The following is a 21708-nucleotide window of genomic DNA, read 5'->3' on the forward strand; positions in this document are numbered from 1 at the left end:
AAAAAATAAAATTCCTAACAGGGAAGAAATTCATTAAGTTACATAATGGAAATTGTATTTTTTCTTCAAGGGAAAATGAATTTTAAATATAACATAAAAACAATACTTTATTTTTTTAAATATTTTTTTCCTTGTGATTTTTTTATATTAATTTTATTTTTTATAAACATATAATATATTTTTATCCCCAGGGGTACAGGTCTGTGAATCACCAGGTTTACACACTTCACAGCACTCACCATAGCACATACCCTCCCCAGTGTCCATAATCCCACCCCCCTCCCAACCCCCCTCCCCCCATCAACCCTCAGTTTGTTTTGTGAGATTAAGAGTCACTTATGGTTTGTCTCCCTCCCAATTCCATCTTGTTTCATTTACTCTTCTCCTACCCCCTTAACCCCCCCATGTTGCATCTCCTCGCCCTCATATCAGGGAGATCATGATAGTTGTCTTTCTCCGATTGACTTATTTCGCTAAGCATGATACCCTCTAGTTCCATCCACGTCGTCGCAAATGGCAAGATTTCATTTCTTTTGATGGCTGCATAGTATTCCATTGTGTATATATACCACATCTTCTTTATCCATTCGTCTGTTGATGGATATCTAGGTTCTTTCCATAGTTTGGCTATTGTAGACATTGCTGCTATAAACATTCGGGTGCACGTGCCCCTTCGGATCACTACGTTTGTATCTTCGACAAAGCAGGAAAGAATGTCCAATGGAAAAAAGACAGCCTCTTCAATAAATGGTGTTGGGAAAATTGGACAGCCACATGCAGAAAAATGAAATTGGATCATTTCCTTACACCACACACGAAAATAGACTCCAAATGGATGAAGGATCTCAATGTGAGAAAGGAACCCATCAAAATCCTTGAGGAGAACACAGGCAGCAACCTCTTCGACCTCAACCGCAGCAACATCTTCCTAGGAACATCGCCAAAAGCAAGGGAAGCAAGGGCAAAAATGAACTATTGGGATTTTATCAAGATCAAAAGCTTTTGCACAGCAAAGGAATCAGTTAACAAAACCAAAAGACAACTGACAGAATGGGAGAAGATATTTGCAAATGACATATCAGATAAAGGGCTAGTGTCCAAAATCTATAAAGAACTTAGCAAACTCAACACCCAAAGAACAAATAATCCAATCAAGAAATGGGCAGAGGACATGAACAGACATTTCTGCAAAGACGACATCCAGATGGCCAACAGACACATGAAAAAGTGCTCCAATCACTGGGCATCAGGGAAATACAAATCAAAACCACAATGAGATATCACCTCACACCAGTCAGAATGGCTAAAATTAACAAGTCAGGAAATGACAGATGCTGGCGAGGATGCGGAGAAAGGGGAACCCTCCTACACTGTTGGTGGGAATGCAAGCTGGTGCAACCACTCTGGAAAACAGCATGGAGGTTCCTCAAAATGTTGAAAATAGAACTACCCTATGACCCAGCAATTGCACTGCTGGGTATTTACCCTAAAAAACAATACTTTAAAAGATTATGGGGAGCTTGGGTGGCTCAGTAGTTTAAGCACCTGCCTTCCCCCTGTTCATGATCCCAGGACCCTGGGATCTAGCCCTCTGGTGGACTCCCAGCCCAGGGGGTAGTCTGTTTCTCCTTCTGGCTTCACAGAGACCACACAAATCATTTTTTTTTTCCTCCCTACTCACAGACTCATACACGTACTCACTCTCTCTCAAATAAATAAAATCTTAAAAAAAAAAAAAAAAAAGGATTCTAGCTGATTTCCAAAATGCTTAAGTGAATTTAGGTACATTGTTCAGTTAATTTTTTCCATTATAACTTATGAGTGCTCTATGTACCGGTCAATTATTTATTTTAACAGATTAAAACAGATATGACAGACATTTTTCTGTCATATTGATTTCTATTTCACTTCTTCCTAGGGTTGTTACAATTAATTGGTAGGTAGTATGACTTGTCAAACAGGGAATTTTATCATGCCAGTAGACTGAAGTGGTGGATAGTAGCATAGTACCCACAGAACACTGATTTTATGTGTGTGGTCTTGCTTTAGAGAAAAGGAGGTGCTATAACTTATTTTTAAGATACAATACAACCCAAAGAAAAGTAAATGAGATATAAATGGTAGAATAAGTGCATATGGATAGAAAAGTTGAGAAAGAGGCAATAAGAAATAAATAGGCAAAGAAAAGCTTTCAGATGTTACCTGCATTTCACATTTACTGATTAAAAGCCTGTCAGTGCAAGAGATGCTTGAGATTTTCACTTTTGTTCTGCTCAGCTCCATTTGTCCCAGTTCAAATTTCAATCTCCGTATTCTTCATTTGACTTCAAAATAGAAAAAAAAAAAAATCTCCTTTCTCAAAAGCTTTCTATTCACAACCATAAATTCGGCTCTGGGACTCAACTTTCATAGCTTTCTTTCATTTTTTTAAACATGATCATATCGTAAATATAATGAAAATAATCAATATCTGTTTGCTTATCACATGAGTTTTCAATAATTGTGACAGCAAATTACTTTGGGAAGAGAGAAATTATTAAACTGTTGAAGTGGTCATTTCAGTGGAAAAATTGTTCCAACACCTATTCTTTACACAGAAATGTTACTAAAAATGGGAAAACAAATGAACTGCCCATGACAGTATAATGAAAGTGAATTGACTTAAGCATATATACTTCGGGTGCTGTGTATTCTTACTGTTTTGAGTCTGCTGCATGAGGTTTTTCAACAAGCACAGTCTTGTCAGCCAGGGCCAAAAATTTCTTCATTGGAGGAAGTGTGATCCTGTTAAACTGTTTTACAAATTTTACACCCCCCCATTTTTATGATAATCTAATATCTAATAACACACAGATCATAAAGAATGGGTTAGAAAAAAAGGCATTTAGAAAACCTTTAATAGGTTTAAAAGAGGGGGCATATGTAGAAGGAGTAAAATTCAAAAATTCAGAAATAGGAATGGTTACTGCAGACTTTTTAACCTCAGTAAATGTTAATCATAGTTAATACACTGGACATTTTCCAACCTTCCCAATATGAAGTCAATGTATGGGCTTTAATTTTGCTGCACCGCTGTATTCTCAGTATATATAGTAGTTTCAATAATTAATCCATTGGATAAATGCAGATATGTTTTACTCTTTAGAAAAAAAAACAGCAAAAACACTAGCTTCTTAGATTTTGGGGGTTACATATATGAACATTGATTGGAGTGTACTTCAAAAAATATAGTTTTATCTGTCTTGGGAACCTATTTGTTTCTGAAATCAGAAAGCGAACTTTGCAAATTGGAGACTTGGTGAGCTAATGTGGATTTAGTTTTTACTTACAAAAAGGCAAAATCAAATAGGAAAGTGAAGCAATCATAGAATATATCATGACTGTATTTTGAATAGAAGTGTACTTTCTGCTTAACATCTCCAGGTAATTGTTTATACTTTCATATTTATTTTGTATAAGTAGAAAAAGCTGCAAGATGTCATACCCACTCGTGTGCTCAAACCCAGAACTCTATAGAGGCCTGCATATCTCCTGTCTTCCCTATATTCTCAGTAAAGTCAGCCATTCCAGCTTTAAATGTGTTGAATCTATTCAGTTTTTTCATCCTCTATGGCTAGTTCAGAGCACCATTACTTATTTCCTGTGTAACCACAGTAACCTCCTTCCTTATTTTTGCCCTCCCCCTCACTCTTTCCTCCACATAGCATCCTGAATGATCGTTTTTTAGAGTCAATCCAATTATGTTGTCCCCCTGTTTCAAAGACTCAGGTGCCTTCCAATTCCACTGAGATCAATACTCAAACTTCATAACATAGCCTCTGAAACTATGTAATCCGCACTTCTCCTAGCTCCTAATAGCAGACTCTAATAACCCGGTATTCTGGTGACTGGCCTTTTCTCTATTCTGCAAGAACACAATGTTTTTCCCACCCCAGGACCTCTGTACATGGTACACTCTTTGCCTGTATACTCAGCTTCCCAGCTGTTCACATGTGTGGCCACTTCGAATTCATACTCCTGTGAAAGTCTTCCCTGACAGTCCTGTATGAAGAAGCCTCTCACACCGATTTATTCTCTATTCCCAGGGTTGGTAAACTGTGGCTTCCAGTTCAGCTGCCTATTTTAGTAAGTATGAAATTTAATATAAATATAAAATTATAAAAATTATAAATATAAAAATGAAAGATAAAATTTTAGTAAATATAGTTTCATTAAAACATGGCTATACTGTTTGTGCATGATGGCTTTTGCACTATAACATCAGAGTAGAATGAGTTGGTGGACCAAGTTGGTGAACCATAGTGGCACAGACCAAATGGCCCACAAAACCTAGAATATTTACTTTTGGGTCCTGAAGTAAAGACCTGTCTGAAGAGACTCATTTTGGAGAAATAATAAGAAAGAGAAATAACCTTTGTTGGCTCAGATCATTGAGGGGTTTTAGGTTATCACAGCCCAACTTAGCCATAATAAATTGAGAATATGTAGAACATATTGCAGATAAAAATGGAATGGTTTTTAAGTCAATGAAATAGGTCGTCTTTAGACTATGTAGAGGTACTTCCTTGTTACAGCCTGGGGTGTTCAGTGTATCTTTACTAACTGTTCTCTCCCATCTCTTGTGATTGGGAACAGATGGCTGCAATGATTTTCAGATGATGTTCTACGATCTGGGAAACATTGAGCAATCTTTAATCATCTTAAAATTCTTAAGAAATAATTTGCTATTTATTAGAAAAAAATAAGCTGCAAGGTATTTTTTCTTCAAAAAATGACTTAACATAGAAAGTATCCATTATCAAGTGAGACCAACTGCAGTTCAAGTATTCTGATTTCAACTGCATTTTCTTTCCTATCAACATGTAAAGATCTGTGTTCTGCAAAACTATACATTTTGAATATTAAGTTGTTACGGAATAAAGGATCAGACAAAATTTTGCAGTAGAATGTTACAATTTACAAATACGTGTATGTAAAGTTGAAATTGTAATTTGAGGTAAAAATATTTAGTAAAAGTCATGAAAGCTTTATTCCCTATTATCTTAATAGTTACTCTTTTGATGGAAATATATATCTAGTACTATTTGAAAACATAAGATTTTTCCTTTTATTCATGGTTTTTTCCTATATAAACAATAAGTAGAGTTAATTTAAAATATGAAGAAAAAAATATATATGAACTTTACCACTTAGAAGTTATAAATTACACTGTGTTATTTGGGACTAGTCATTATAGCTTGTCTATATTATTTCCACAGCTATACCTGTCAAAGGTTTTATAAAATTTAGATCACACATTATAATCAGCTTCATATCCTGAATTTTTTTTTTTCATTATGAGTGATTTCTATTTCTTAGGTATTCTTAGAAAATATTTTATTAATATAATAATTGCAAATAAAGATTTACTGAAATATTGACCTCTTTTAGATAATTTTTGTTTATATATTTTGTTGTTAAAAGGGCTATTAAGAAGTTCATCCCTTTTTGAAATTATGCAAATGTTATTCATATTGTAAACATTATTGAATGATTAGTTAACTGATGCATATCAACAAATTGCTTTCTATATAGGTTGTACCAAATTTTTACTCTCATGTTAAATATGCATGAAAGTGCTATCTTACTATATGCTCACTAGAAATGTTACCTTTTTTTAAATTTTGCTAGTTTTATAGCTAAATTCTCTTTATTATTCTAATATATTTTCTTTCAAATACTTTTATTAATTTGTTATATGGAATTTATTAAATACTTAAGTTTTCTTTGTAATAAAGTCTAATTCTGGGTTTTCTATTCTGTCTCATTGGTTCCTACTGTACCACAACAATTTATGAATGGATCCTCTCTTATGTATTTGGATTATTCCTCCAGTGATAGTAGCCAAATGATAATGGTAGCTGAGGTTTCTTGAGTTCTTAGTATGTGTTAGCTACTTTGTTAAGCAGATCATTCTATGTCTGGTGCAGTGCCTGTCAGTGGCTGTGGCTGTGGCTGTTTGCTGAAGCTCTGCTCTAGGACGTTACTTCAGTCTTCTCCAAATGTCTTCTCATTGTGGGACTCAGAGAGTGTGACTGTCTGGAACATGATCTCCTTATGATGGAAAGCAGAGGGGAGAATTGGCAGAAACTTGCCATGCCCCTGCAGTCTTTGCTTTAAAGTGGAAGCCAATCACTTTGTCGATGGCTAACTGCAAGTCATATAGCTAAAAACATCATCAGTGGAGCAGAGACAACACTGAGGATATGCATATTTCCAGAATTTAAAAATTCACCATACTCATGTATGCTGGCTTCTTCTGTTGTTTTGTGGTCTTTGTGAGTTCATTGCTTGATCTCAATCAGTGATGCCCTTTAGATTAAAATTAAGTTTATCTTTCAGAGGATTTTCAGAGAGAAATCAGGGAGGATATTATAATAACTTACTTAGTATGTAGATAACTAATAAAATCATGGAGGAATTTAATGCAAGCATTGCTAATAATGACTTTCTTAAATTTCTGTAGCAGCAGAATCTTCCATCTAGTGTGGAAACCCAATGTTTCCTATAATAATGACTTTAAAATGTGGAAGAAATCATATAACAAAGGTAGTACCATTTAACATTTAATTATCATGGTCTAACTTGCAGTACTTAAAAATGATTTTACTGTCCATCATGTATTTCATTTCTGTAGTTGTGGCTTTTAAATGCCTGATACTCACATATGTCTTCACTTGAAAAACAGGTATACACAGGTATGCTTTTATATGGCCAGTTTTATTTCTTATTTTCTCTTACGAAACCTTTGGCTGTTTTTTTCATTTTGGCAACCAGTATGGATCATTTCATGTGAATCAGATTTTCATGCCGTTACTTGCAGCTCTTACAATGATACCAAACAAATATGCAAAATCAGTCAGTCATAGTAAAATGAGAAATCCACAAGTTATCATGTAAAGGAGAGTGAATAGTCAGTGATAGCAGTTGGCCTTTTGCAGTGAGTCTTTTACCTTGGTCATATATTAGCCAGGTGAAACTCCTGTTAAGGATAAGCCATTGTTTTTTTTTTTTAAATATATATATTTATTTCTTTATGTGTGAGAGAGAGAGAGAGATCACAAATAGGCAGAGAGGCAGGCAGAGGCAGAGGGAGAAGCAGGCTCCCTGCTGAGCAGGGAGCCTGATACGGGACTGGATCCCAGGACGCTGGGATCATGACCTGAGCTGAAGGCAGCCGCTTAACCAACTGACCCACCCAGGCGTCCCTAAGCCATTGTTTACCAAGTGAAGAAGTTTAAGGTATTCCCATCAAAGGGAAAGCACATGACAAAAAATGAAGGTTTGGGTGTTAACTGTATGCTCTAGCAATAGTGCAAAGTTTGTTGTCACTAAGCGAAAGACTATAATCTGAAGGTCATGCATTTAAACCATATTTGCTTGGTTTCTGGGTTCTAGATTCTTAGAATATTCTCCTACTTTTGTAAAAGAAGTGTCATAAAGTTGATTGAATCAAAACAATTTGATTCACATATTTCTCATTAATTTTGTCTTGCCATATTCTGTGAGGATACACTTTTATATGTAAAAGAATATAATGGGGGGCACCTGGGTGGCTCAGTGGGTTAAAGCCTCTGCCTTCTGCTCAGGTCATGATCTCAGGGTCCTGGGGTCGAGCCCCGCATCGGGCTCTCTGCTCAGTGGGGAGCCTGCTTCCTCCTCTCCCTCTCTCTGCCTGCCTCTCTGCCTACTTGTGACCTCTCCCTCTGTCAAATAAATAAATAAATAAATCTAAAAAAAAAAAAAGAATATAATGGAATTGTGTTTTCAGGTAGTGAAATTTTCTAGGTGCCTACCTTCTAAAGTGTTTCTTTCTCAGATGTTTGGAATTCTGTGTAGATGGCTTAGGCCTGGGTATATATGGAAAGGTAAGCAGGTTGGTTTCACTGTCCAAGCATTTCTTTTATCTGGACAGTTCTGTTTATAATTAGCTCATGTTCCACCAGAGACAATGATGACAGTGCTAAAAGAATATCAGATGCTATGTACTCTTTGGTACACAGGGCAGAAGTAGGGGTACAACTGTGGCCTGCTTTCCCCTGTGAGCTGATGCTAAATGCTAAGATGAACGAAGCCAACCTTATCTGAATACTTAAATAGTGACAGTACTTCAGGGGCATGGTCATGAGGAAGGGAGATGCAGTGTGCTGCCTCAGTACACTCTAGTCTTTGAGCAACTCTCATATGCTCCACCAACACAGATTCTTAAATGACTTTCTAAGTCCCTTAGGAATCTGCATTAGGTTTAGAGACTACATTAGGCAGCAGCTGCTGGCTACAGCTGAATGATTATCTATTCAAAGGGAACAGATTCTAGGGAGGGCGTGAAGGGAGGCTTTCCCTCACAGTGACTCTGTAAGGAAGACTCTTGAGCCATGGGAAGCCAGAAGGAGAGCTTCAAGCAATAAGGTTTTATGATGCTGCTTAGTCTTCTAAAATACTTCTTAGTAGACAGATGAAAAAAAAAAAAAAAAGAAAAAGAAAAAAGTAGCAATGAAAAGATGTTGGGGGAAGAAAAACCTCTCCAATATCTAGAAATAATGTAAAAATCATAAAACTTTTTTTTTTTTCCAGCATGGTTTGCTCTCCAACAAATTTTTGTGCTAATGAATGAATTTTGTTATCCTGTAAACTAGATAAGGAGCAAGTGAATATGTGAGCACACCATTCATTACAATGGACCTGATCTATAGAAAATACTCAAGAGGGCGTTGTGTGATTTTTCTAAGGACCCTTTTTAGAAATGATTTAATTAAAATAGATGATTGCACAGCTGTTGCATATAACAGCATTTTGAAAAGTGCCCACTTCTGCCTGATCAGCAATTAAATTTAGGTAAAGGGAAATGCCACTTTCTTCTTGCTGATCATTTATTCACAGATACCTTTTCAGTTGAATAATTGTAGAGAGGTCTGTGTTCCTGTACCTGGTTCAAATATTACCATCATGACAATAGCAAACCCAATTTTTTAAATATTCTAGCTTATACATATTAAAATATATATCACAAATCCTTATATGTAATTATTCTAGTTGAAAAGAGAATTTTTCAAATTATTTCACAAAAAAAGTACTTTATAGATCAAATTCTTTTGGAGATTTCTAAATTAGTTAAATTAGTTTCTACTGCATGAGGCTTTTCAGACATTAGTTGTGAATTTCTGAGAAGAGAATATAGTAGAAAATCCCTCTTGCGATTCTATTAAATGGGTTTGTATATATGGGTATGTGAGTGTGTTTGGAGGTACGTGTAGAATTTGTAAACATCTTGAGAAACACAAGTGTTTCACTGAATGTAATTAGAAAAATAAGTGTTCTGTGGATACTCGTTGCTAACTAACAATACTGTGTATATGGACATTCTCTAAAATGGAATCACTTGATAAGTTAGTCTACATGCCCCCGCCCCCGTCTTCAGTTATAATGACCGCAGACAAGCATATTGATCATTTCCTAAATCATACCAATCAGTCTTGAGGTGATAAGACCTAGAAGTTACTCTGATAATCAGTTTAGTCATTGACCATTTTCCCAGAAACATGTATATAATTCCAGGGGTTTCCAGACACCTTGAAACTTCTTACAGTACAGAGAGGGAAAGAGAGCCTATTCGCAAAAATTCTTTGGGGGGGAAAAAAATCTGGGAGTTCCAGAATGAAAACCTGGATGATACTGAGAACCCTTCCAGTCTAGAATCAAGAGTTGAAGTTGGGGCTTTTTCTCTGTGGCCAGAAGAAATGAACAGAACAGGGGATAGGGAAAATGAGGAAAAGAATCATGATTATATATTAATGAATAAAGAGAATCTCAGGCGTTGAACACTCAACATGTAAATATTCTATTTATAAAAACAAACATTTGGAGTAACTGAATCGAAGCTCTCAGTCCCACCAGTGGCTGAATGGATCGCAGGAGGAGCTCTGTCTTAACGTGATCAGATAGAGGAGTGTGGTGATTAAAATACAGACTCTGGAGTCTGACTGCAGATCCCAGTTCCACCACTCATAATTGTGTGAACCTGAGCAAATCATGTACTCTATTATCGCTGCTGCCTCATCAGTAAAATATGGGTAATCAAAGAATCTAGTCCATCAGGTTGTCCTGATGTTTCAATGAGTTAAATTGTTTAAACATTTAGAACAGTATTGGGTATATATAGCTGTAAATATAGACAGATGAATAGACAGACATGTAGATCACTTACAGTTTACTATTATCATTTCTTTTGTTTTGTTTCTAAATAGATGGTTTTACTATGTAGAAGACCCCTTAACATGTTACTAGTGCCAGTAAAGTCTATCTTATGTCAGTCTGTCTGTACCCTCACCATTACCAATAAAGGAAGATGTGTCCTCTTCATGTAAAAAAATGCATTTTCTGAGAGATGCTATTAAAGACAATTTTGTGAATAGAGTGTACTATTAGGTAGAAACCTCAATAGACATTAGTTTAAATACCCTTGCATGGCCTGCCTTGAAAATATTTTTATCATTTATAAAATTATATCTATGAGGAAAGCTATTCCTATTATAAACTTTGTAACAACTTTTGTATAATAACCTATGTATAGAATGAGGACATCTTGCAAAATTTATGCCCACAGTAAGATTCACATTAAAATAGAGAATATTTTGGATTTTGAGAATGCACATGTTCTACTGAAAAGGACAAAAGGGAAAGTAGAACATATGTAGGGGAAGGACTTTGATTCTAGGACTCTGGCCTTTTGAGAAGAAGCAGTGCTAGGAATTCTCCCAACAGCTGGGAAACTTCTGGTCTGAGATATTTTAAACCATGATACATCTTTTTGCCCATTGTTTTTCAAATCAAAATTTTGTTAGCTTGTAGATTCAGTGGAAATCAGATAGGAAGAAAAATGGCTGGTGGGCTATGTTGTCTGAAATTGGATGTGATTGTAAAAGACATGCCAAAAATAAAGGTTTTTACCTAGATTTCATAGTGTGAGCATTTTTCCAATAGGATTTCATGAGACATAAACAAGCAGAAAAACAAATAGATAAAATAGTTTTATTTTCAGAGAACTCTTTTTTTTTTTAAATAAGGGGAACAAATATTACTTTAAAACAAAAGTATCTAGGAATTTTACCTGAGTATTAGCTTTCACCCCACACTGTCTGGGGTCATGTCTGAGTGCTATGATTTACCATCTGTGGGACCTTGGTCAAATTACTGACTATTCTGGTTTGCTTTGTCAGTGTAAAAGAGGTAACAACAGTGTCTTAATCCATAGAGTTGCTGTGAGTGTTCAGTGAGAACACACATTTTAAGACTTAGAATAAAGGCCTAGAAAATAGTAAGTGCTAGATAAATTTTAACTTCTGTAATAGTGGTATTACCAAGTTGTATATCAGCTGGAGTCCGAAGTGTTTGTTATTCTGTCTTTATAGTGTTTCTTTCCTCTTTACTGATGAGTTTAGCCTTATTTTCAGTGAGGAAAGATTCCTTGTCACAGTATGAAGACATATAGTAGATGTGATTCCCATAAAATGATCAGTGAACTGTTAACACAGCATCTTGAACTCCGTTAGTATTGCTTTCATTTACCAAAGTCGCAGCTCCCCGGTTTGCAGTCATCATTGTGCAGCTTGGTGTGGAAAAGTGTTTAGCTTCAGTAAAGCACAGATATCACTTACACACAGAACTAAGATGCCAACTACATCTGGATACATCCCTACACATTTCTATTAGTGAGCTGATACACGGGTATGTCAGATCATTCATATAATTTAGATTTGAAATGTGACCCATGGAGAGGCTTCCAGAAAGAATTCTGATGTGGCTTATCTTAGGAAACTCTGAAGTCTTTAGTTTGACCACAGAACCATTAGATTCAAACTTTGCCATATCATCAAAGAATTTCACAGATAAATACAATTCAATTCAACATAATAAGCAGAGAGGAGTGAAAGTGTCAGGCCCGAGATTGAGGCAGTAATTTACAAAGCACGCTCAGTTCTAGTATAAGATGCACCAAACATAGACTTCCTGAATGTATCACACTCCAGCAATTGTCTAAAGGGCATTAGCAATACGAAATGTCTTAGTTGTCATAAACATAGATGAAAGTATTTTATTCAAATACCAAATTTTGGGGGGCATCTGAGTGGCTCAGCTGGTTAAGTGTCTGACTCTTGGTTTCAGCTCAGGTCATGATCTAGGGATCATGAGATTGAACCCCATGTCAGTCTCCACACTAAGTGTGGAGTCTGCTTAAGATTCTTACCCCATTCCTAACCCATCTCCTCTGCCCCTCCCCCTGCTCACCCATGCATGTGTTCTCTCTCTTTCTCTCATGTAAATTAAATCTAAAAATCATAAAAAAAATACCAAATTCTTGGGGAGCTGGGTTGAGGTGGGGAATGGGTTAAACTGGTGATGGGGGTTAAGGAGGGTAATTGTGATGAGCACCAGGTATTGTATGGAAGTGTCGAATCACTATATTGTACACCTGAAACTAATATTGCACTGTCTGTTAGCAAACTGGCATTTAAATAAAATTTTTTTAAAAATCCAAATACCAGGTTCTTATATAATCAGTGAATTAACCAACAGCAGACAACCTTTACTACTTCTGGCTGACTGACACTGTTGGGAAATAGAGGTAACCATAGGGGTCCTACCTCATCAGGAAGGTGTGAATTAATAAGTGCCACTGGAATACTGTAATACTATACCATGACCAATGATAAGGACTGTGTGGCATTGCTGGGTTGACTACAGAAGTACAAGGCTTGGACTGAGCTTATTTGGGGGATGTTAGGGATGATAGTTATCTGTTCTTCAACTCCTTGTCAAAAAGATGATAATCTCCAAGTAGCAATTAAGACTTTTTAAGCATATGGGACTTTTAAAGAGAATTAACATTAAATGCTTTCATTTGTAAATACGACTGAAACCCCAAAAGGATAAGGCATTTGCCTTTTAAAAAAGCAGTTATTTAAGAGAATAGGGAGATTAGATTCTAAATGTCCTGTTTCCCAGGCCAAGGGTGAAAATTTCATTGTTTCCTGGTTTCTTGCCTCTTTCAGTTTCCTCATTTATTTTTTTCCCGGTCTGGATGTGTAATTCAAAGCAGCTGCATTTACTAGGCCTGAACATTTATAAGAAATTGCACATCAGGGATTTTTTTTTTCTACCAACCATCTTGCATCCTAGCATTTATGACCATTCTTGTTTCTGCTACCAGATATTGAACAGGGAAGAAACAAAAAAACACCCTGGATTAGCCAGATAAGAAGGAAAAACCTGGTTGCTTCTGGGTGACTCAGTCGGTTAAATGTCTGTCTTAGGCTCAGGTGATGATCTCAGGGTCCCAGGATTGAGGCCTGCAATGGGGTCCCTGTCCAGTGGGGAGTCTGCTTCTTCCTCTGCCCCTCACCTCCACTCTTGCTCTCTCTCTATCTCACTGCACTCTCTCTCAAATAAATAAAATCTTAAAAAAAGAGAGAGAGAGAGAGAGAAAGAAAGAAAAGAGAGGAGAGAAAAGAAACAAGAAAAGAAAGGAAAGGAAAAGAAAAGAAAAGAAAGAAAATAACCTGAGCAGAGTACTTCCTGTCCTGAGTGGTACACAGTTCACTTTTAGTAATTGTCCCCTTCTTTCTGCTTTTTGCTTCCATTGCTAGAAATGGCTCTTAGTCCTTGAGCTGATGCTTTCCTGCTTTAATCATAGATAGCACCTAGAAACCTTCATATATTTATCTTCATTCAGAGAAAAGAGCAAAGGAGATGCTGGAGGCTTATCTATTTTCTCTCCAAAGAGTATATACTAATCTCTTCTTAAATATTCTCTGGCTGGGCATTGGGGCCAATTCCTAACTCTTAGTTAGGAATGTCTAATGTCTTATGTCTGAGTCTCTAAGAATTAAAATGCATCAGAATCCATGACTGCTGTTCTTCAACTTTTTAAAGGATCTTAAAATTTGAAAGTATTTTAAGCAAAAAGGATACTAATAAATATCTGAATACACATCTCAATTTATTATATCTTGCCATATTTGCTTCATGGTTTTGGATAAAGTAAAAATACGACATTGAGGCTTGCAGAGTCTTAGAAGGTGTCCTTCGCCTGTTCTTTCCCTCCATATGCAGAGGAAATCTGACCATGGTGTTTTATGTATCCTATATATGTACATATATATGAACATATATTAGTAAAAAGATCATTTTCACGTTTCAACTTGGAAATATTGTATCATTTTGTACTGGACATTCTGATGTACTTGTTAAATATTATGTTTTGCAATTCATCAATGTCAAGAAATGAAACCTTAGTTCACTAGCTACTACACAGTATTTTATATATAAACACCACAATTCATTCATTTTCATTTTTTATTCTATTCATTGATGCTTAAGGTTGTTTATCATTTACTTCTATTAAAAATAACGTTTTAATAAATGCTTTTCTGTTCATGTCTCATGGTATACCTGCTGGGACAGACCCAGAAAGTGAGCCCTCTCATGAGATAATTGCTAATAGAGTAATTTCTACTTCTGTTTTACTGGATCTTGACAGATTGCTCTTCAGAATTGTTGCAACAATTCAGATGCCCATAAGCATGTGATGAGAACTTTTTCTGCTAAACCCTTTTAACAACATTTGTTATTGTCAACATTTTGTTTTTACCAACCTGATGGATGTAAAATAATGCCTTGTTTTAATTTACATTTTATGGATTGCTATTAAAATGAACATCTGTTCACACGTTTATTAGCCATTTGGGTTTTCACTTCTGTGAAATGTTTGCTAATGTCCTTTATCTTTTTCAGTTGAAATGTTTGCCTTTTTTCTTATTGCTTTTTAGTGGTTCTTTAAATATTCTGGATACCTATTCTGTGTTTATTAAATGTGTGACAAGTATCTACTGCAAGTCTATGGTCTATATTTTTACTTTTTAATGCTATTTTGATATCCTGAGCATTCTGTGGTTTTTGTTTTGTTTTGTCTTTTGTATAGTCAAATGGATCAATATTTTCCTTCTTTGGTTTGTACTGATTCATTTTTAATAAATCTCTTAATCCAATGTATAAAAATTACCTATGCCATCTTTTTTTTACCAAAAATCAATACAATATACTCTTTCTTGTTGAGATCTTTAATTGACCCAGAATTTATGTATTTATAATGTAAAGTAAGGTTCTAATTTTGTTTTATGTGAATAAATTATTGTTTCTACATTTTTAATTAAATATTTAATTATTAATATCTAGTATTCCCCTGATCGTTTAGCAAATTTCCATAAGTGTATTGTTCTATCTCTGGACTCTATTCTTATCCCTTGTTCTCATGTCTAATCCTGAAAAATAAAACACTCTCTTAATTACCTTACAACTTTCCCAAGCAGAATGAATCTATGAAGTCAAAGATCTCTATCAGTTTTGTCCATTGATTTATTATAAGCTCTTAACATTTGGTACATGAATTGTTATCAGTGAACATTAGGGGAATGAATATCGTTAGGTGTGAGTATAGTTTCCCTCACCAACTTTTTCTTTAAAACTTACCAAACTATACTAGGTCCTTTGTCTTTCTATGTAAGATTTTGTTCAATAATCTAACTTCTGTGAAAAACATTTTTGGTGGTTTTATGAGAAATGCATTGTATTCATAGAAAATTAGGAAATCTCTTCCATTTCCATGTACTCATTTCCATGAGTACCCACATCCAGGAATGAGGACTCTATTTATTTCTTCTTGTCATGACTTCCATTAAAGGTTTATACCTTTTCTCCAGAAAGATCTTCCACATTTTTGTTCCACATATATTTTGCTAATTCATCGTCTGCTATCTTAAGAATACATTTTTTTTTAACTTTTTGTTGACTGTGTAGGGTCAAATTAATTTTCTGTAGCAAACTTACTACCTTTGTTATAAGCTACATATGCTAATTAGTGTTGAGTACTTGAAGATTCTCTTGAATTTTCTATATAGATAATTATATTTTAAGTAAAAAATGAGATGTGTATGCTTTTCTTTTCAAATATTTTATTCCCATTTTACTGTGTGGATTAATATGGACAGTACAATGTTTAATAGATCCTAAAGGGAATGGCTATAAATTTCAACATTATGATGTAATTTTTGCTTATATACCTTTTATCTAATTGCTTGACTGAGAGCATTAATAATTTTCAGACTTTATTCTTTCGCAATGTAAGTATTAAAGTTATACCTTTTTCTAAGAACTACTTATATTCTATACAGTCTTATACATTGTTTTCATTATTAGTCTAAATTGTTTCTAGTTATTACATATTCTGAATTTTTAAAATTGTAAGTCTCTTAGAGTATTTTATTTCATTTGGATGGTCATTTCTTTAAACTTTGGGAAAAGGTGATAAGAAGTTACACTCACAAATGCATAAATAGGGGCATGAACTACATCGGGATATGGTGTTCAGATTTATTCAGCCTATGCTGACTTTGAAAAATTCTTGCAACTCTCTGTCACAGCGGGCACATGCTTTTCCCTAGTGCAAACTTTTATTGAGTGTGTCTCTCTTTTTGAGTCTCGGCCACATGATTGTATTTGAACACTGCATTATTCAGTTCTCAAAACTCTTGACTCATGTCTGTATGAATCTTATCTGAAAGACCTAGACACCCCTGAAAGATAACCCATAGCCACATTACTTCACCCAGTGCAGCCTCAGTGTAAGCCTAGGAGAACATTGCTCTGTTTTTAGTTCTCTCTTCATCACTGCCTCCTTGAGATACACTTCAAGGCATCAGCTGTGCATTTGAGAAGGTGTTTATTGCATGTTAATTTTCATTTTGATGTGTCTGTTATAATAGGATTTCAAGTTCTTCCTATTACACTATAGCTGGGATCAAATGTCTGCTATTCTGGTTTTATTCTTATTTGCCTTTCTATTAATTATAGAGCTTTCACATCTAGCTCTTCCTATCTATCATAGCTTACAGCACTTTCTAACTCTAGTTACGCTAAATAAGCCGTGGCTGAATTTAGATGGCTTTATTGGATCCCCTTTACCTCATAGTTTCTGTCCCAATCTCTTCTCCTTTTTATCTAGTAGAACACTTGGAAAAAGGTGACAATATTTTTTTCTTCTTGCCTACCTTACCTCCTTAACATCCAGCCTTTTGGGTCACATAAAGATATTTACAGATATTGTCACTATCTAGCAGTGATGGGAAATGTGTTTCATTCTGGAAGTCAGTTCTGATCTCAATGTACTGGCTGTCAGCATTGTGCTGGAAAGAACTAGCTTATTCTGGGCTGGGAAGGGTCAGGGACAGGGGTATGTGTGATTGATAGCAAAGAAGGAACGTACCAGGTATTTTTAAATCCCTCCACAGTAATATTAAAGTTTACAGTTACACAAGATATACATCAAGAACATATCAGAATAACTCAGATTTGCTGAAGACAGGACGTTTTCATCAATACACTGTTACTTGCCTCCCATGTGCCTCTTTCTAGTCTACTCTCCATTTCCAAATTATGCTTCCTATATTAGCAAGAGTATGGGCTTTGGAGTTAAAATTGCAATCTTGAAAATTGCAGTGTGGGTTCTACCAACACTAATAAGATGATAAGATTTTCTCACATGTATCATTCAGTCCTTTTATTGTCTCTAATATTCTAGGTGTTGCACTAGATGCCTTAATAGTCACTATCATAATCAGTTGAAATGGCCTGAGAGCTAAATATTATGATTCTTGTGATAGAGCTGATAAAACTTAGTCTCTCACATACATATTCTTACTTTACCCTGCTATAAACTATAATACTTTGTAATCATTTTATATCGTAACCATTATATAATTTATAGTTATTTCAGAATAGGGACTATCATCTTCTCATAAGAAGTCACTTCTAAAAATAATTTATTCTCCAAGCCATCATAATACAATAACAATGATTTCAAATATATATGTTATTTTTAGTAATACCATTGGTCTATCATAATACAACTTTTCTCTTAGCAGTTTTCAATGTCTTGCTAGTAGGTTTCCTATTTGTTAAGATAATTAATAATCATATGGTTTTATGATCATATGATTTCTTTAATGTAGAATGGGATGTAATTTTCCTTTTTCTATGACATGATAATAAGCTCTTTCAAAAGCAGAATTAGTATATCAGTCAGAGTCCAGTCAGGAAACAGACTATAAAGGAACAGAGAACTTAGAAGAACTTCTTTCCGAGGGTGAGTCCAGTTCTCTTCAAAGAGGGTATGGCTGCCACAGAACATACAGTGGGCTGGGGTGAAGAAATTTGTCAGAGGGAGTAAGATGGAGAAAACATCTGCCTGAGAACATGGCTGGAACCAAATGACAGAAATGATCTTCCACACTGAGAGTATGGCTGGAACTGGTTTGTGCAAGCCACTGGGCCCCCTTGCTGAATAATAAAGGCGATCAGGACCTAGACATGGGATGCCTTTCTAGGGCTTGTGCCTTGAAATGTTTCTCTGGTGGCTACAATGGACAGTTTAAGCTCTCAAAGGAGAAATGTCTAGAGGGTATGGCTCCAGTTTCACAGGTTGTTGGAAAACTCCAAATTGTTGAACACATTTGAAAATATATGTAGTATGTTGATAACATTTCAAGAATGTTTTCACTGGAGTCTTTTACCTATATTTTCCTTTTACATTTGAATGATCATAATAGGGTTTTGCAAGACTCTCTAGTGAAAGAGATTTTATTCTAAACTTAGAAAATCTCTTCAAAGAATATTGCAATGAAATTTCTTGAGCATGAGTAACTTTAACAATGAGATAGATCAAAACTTCAAGCCTCTAATTTGAAGATACTTAAACCTGTTATATTAAAAAAGTGGACACATTTGTTTCTGTGGGCTAAATTTTATTTCAACTAAGTTTTCTATGCCTTTGGAAGCATGCTCTCTAAAAATGACAGGAATGTGCATATTTACTGTCCCATTTTTTTTTTAATGATTTCCAGATGATAGATTGAGAAGTAGAATGTTGCTTTTGACTACTGAATGGATTTTCATTCCTAAATTTTTTTAAAAAAGTGATATATGCCTTATATATCTTTGGAGTCTGCAACTTTTTCTTAAGAATTTTCTAAGGCCCCCTTTTCAAGAGAACAAATTTAGAAATTGGCACCTTTAATTGTTAGGTATGATTAAGAATATCTGTTTAATAATCTGCCACCTACAAATAAGAAAATAGTTAAAACACTAAACTTCAACCAATCTCATCTGACCTTGCCAACCTCAGGAATTGTCTCCCTAACAATCAAATGTGCTCATGCATTCCTACAATGGCTTGTTTCCAGAGGAATCCATCTGCGTTGCCACTGGCCCTTAAAAGTCTACTATCTTCATTTAGCTCATGGACTGGACCCTTTTAAAATGTAGACATTTTAGGATTTGAAACACAAAAAAATCCTCTATTTCCTTTTCTTTTTTTTGTGGGGGGAATGTATAAATGTAACACGATATTTCCCTGATAGGGAGACAAGGAGAAAGGATGAACACACTGGCACCAGTGGAGTGCTGGCAAATAGGCAGCACTAATTTAAAAATTAGGGGAAGTAGTGTCCAAAACACCAAAAATGACTTAAGTTTAACATATCTGTGCTTGAGATACTTTTCCAAATCCCAATACACGTCTAGTAGCAATAGTGAACATAATGACACAGTCATTTATGTTGCTCCTAACACTATGTTTTAAAATGTAGGGAAATAAGCACAGTAGAAAAATGAAGATATTAATTTTTCCCTAAGATTGCTTAAACCAGCTAAAGTGTGAAAATGATCTCTAAGACAGTGGATGTGCTCTGTGCTTGCCTTATTTAATGTCTGCTATAATGCTCCCATCTCTCTGAGGATTTGCACTTTTACTTTAAAGAGCTAGAAAGGCTTTGAGTATTTTCATGGTTCTTTAGAAGAAATATGGGATTTTGTTGTCTACCCAGTTCTTCTGTTGAAGCCAATGTTCTCCTTGTTTATGTGTTTCTGTTCTGTTATTTTAATTTACCCACCTTGAGATGGGCTAGAGATTAAAGACAGGAAAGATGGTAAAGGGAAATAGAAATGTAATGTGATGCTGACTGTTGACCAGCTGGTTCTGCCATGTTCTTTACTGTTCAGCCACTTTTAACCACACTCCACCTTTTAGATCCACCAACACGTCAGCCATTTTACTCATTGGCACCCGGGACACCTGGGGCCATTGCCCCATAGCCAAACCTGTGTCCCCTCTTCAGCCTTTACCTATCTTTTTTGCTTATTGTGTTAAAACCCCAACAGTTGTCACAATTAACAAGTTTTATTATCGGGCTATATTAGAAGATACCTATGCTCTTTCCCTGGCCCCAAGTCATATATTTTATATAGCCTTTGGAATCAATACTCAGTATTTATTTTGATTAAAAAAAAGACCTTGGATGGAAGTAGATGGTATGTTATAAATATATGAAGTAGGACACAGCTGTCCTAGGTCAAGCGGAGATTGCTTCAGTGTTCAGATTGTCTTAGTCAGCACCTTAAGTTGTGTAAACTCATGGGGAAAATGTCCTGGGTGATTTAAACAGGGTAAGTTATTCTCCAGAGTCATAATTACAAAACTCAGTTTGAGAACATTTTTTTTTTTAAATAGATTGCCGTTTTTCTTGGGATGGATATTTAATGCATTTGTTGTTAGTTTGTAGGAAACTCGCTATCCTCAGGAGGAAAAATCCTTAAAATAACCAAGATTTTTGGAAACTAGATAGAGAAGAAAGCAGACTTGATTGCTCTTTATAAGACTAAATTAAAAAAGGGTGTTATCAGCAATTAACTACAAAACTTGATTCTAAAGGGAAAAAAAAGGAATCAAAGTGGAAACATTTTTAAAAAGATGAAAACACCACTGGCAGCTCCACAGGGATGGAATTTCTAAGAGGCCATAATCAATTCATACTTTCTTATATCTAGGCAATATTCAGCTTTCAGTTGTTTTATGGGGATGAGGAGGATACAACTGCTGAGAACATATTTAAAGATTGGAATAAACCAGAATGACCCCAGAGATTTCATCTGTCTCTTTTTCCTCTTTTTCCCTCCTTGTGCTTTGCAAATAAGTCATCACCACAAGCCAAAAATGGAACTGAAACATCACAATGCAAGACTTCATTAAAAATCACACAGAATCCAATTGCTTGCAGTAATCGTGACAAGACTTATGATTAACTGTTAAGTCACTTAAAAAAAGGATGACCTAAAAGGAAATAAATTTGCTGGGTGACAATGTTGAGGGAGAAAAATGCCAAGTAAATAAACAAGCAGAGTCTTTTTGCAGTTGAGTTACAGATGTTGCAAAGAAAAGAATGTGTTAGAAAAAAAATTTTTTCTTATAAAAATTGGGGAAGTCTCCTATTTAACAGAATCTAGATGAGGTCTTCTACCAATATATTTCTGCATAATCTCAGAGTAGGGAAAGATGGGGATGGTCAAACATATGCCCATTTACTTAGTGGGGCCTAGCATGTATCAGAGAAAACTACACAGAGGATGAAGATGTGAGTCAGCTGCCAGGAAAAAGGAAAAAACCACAGGCCTCCCTAGAAATTGGCTGAATGTCCTTAGATACATGATAGTTTTAGGGTAGAAACTGTTGCATAGGACTGCAATCAGACTCTTCCAGGCTAATCTATAATGACAAAAGTGTTA

Source organism: Lutra lutra, chromosome 11, assembly GCF_902655055.1.
Source record: "Lutra lutra chromosome 11, mLutLut1.2, whole genome shotgun sequence".
Classification (NCBI taxonomy): Eukaryota; Metazoa; Chordata; class Mammalia; order Carnivora; family Mustelidae; genus Lutra; species Lutra lutra.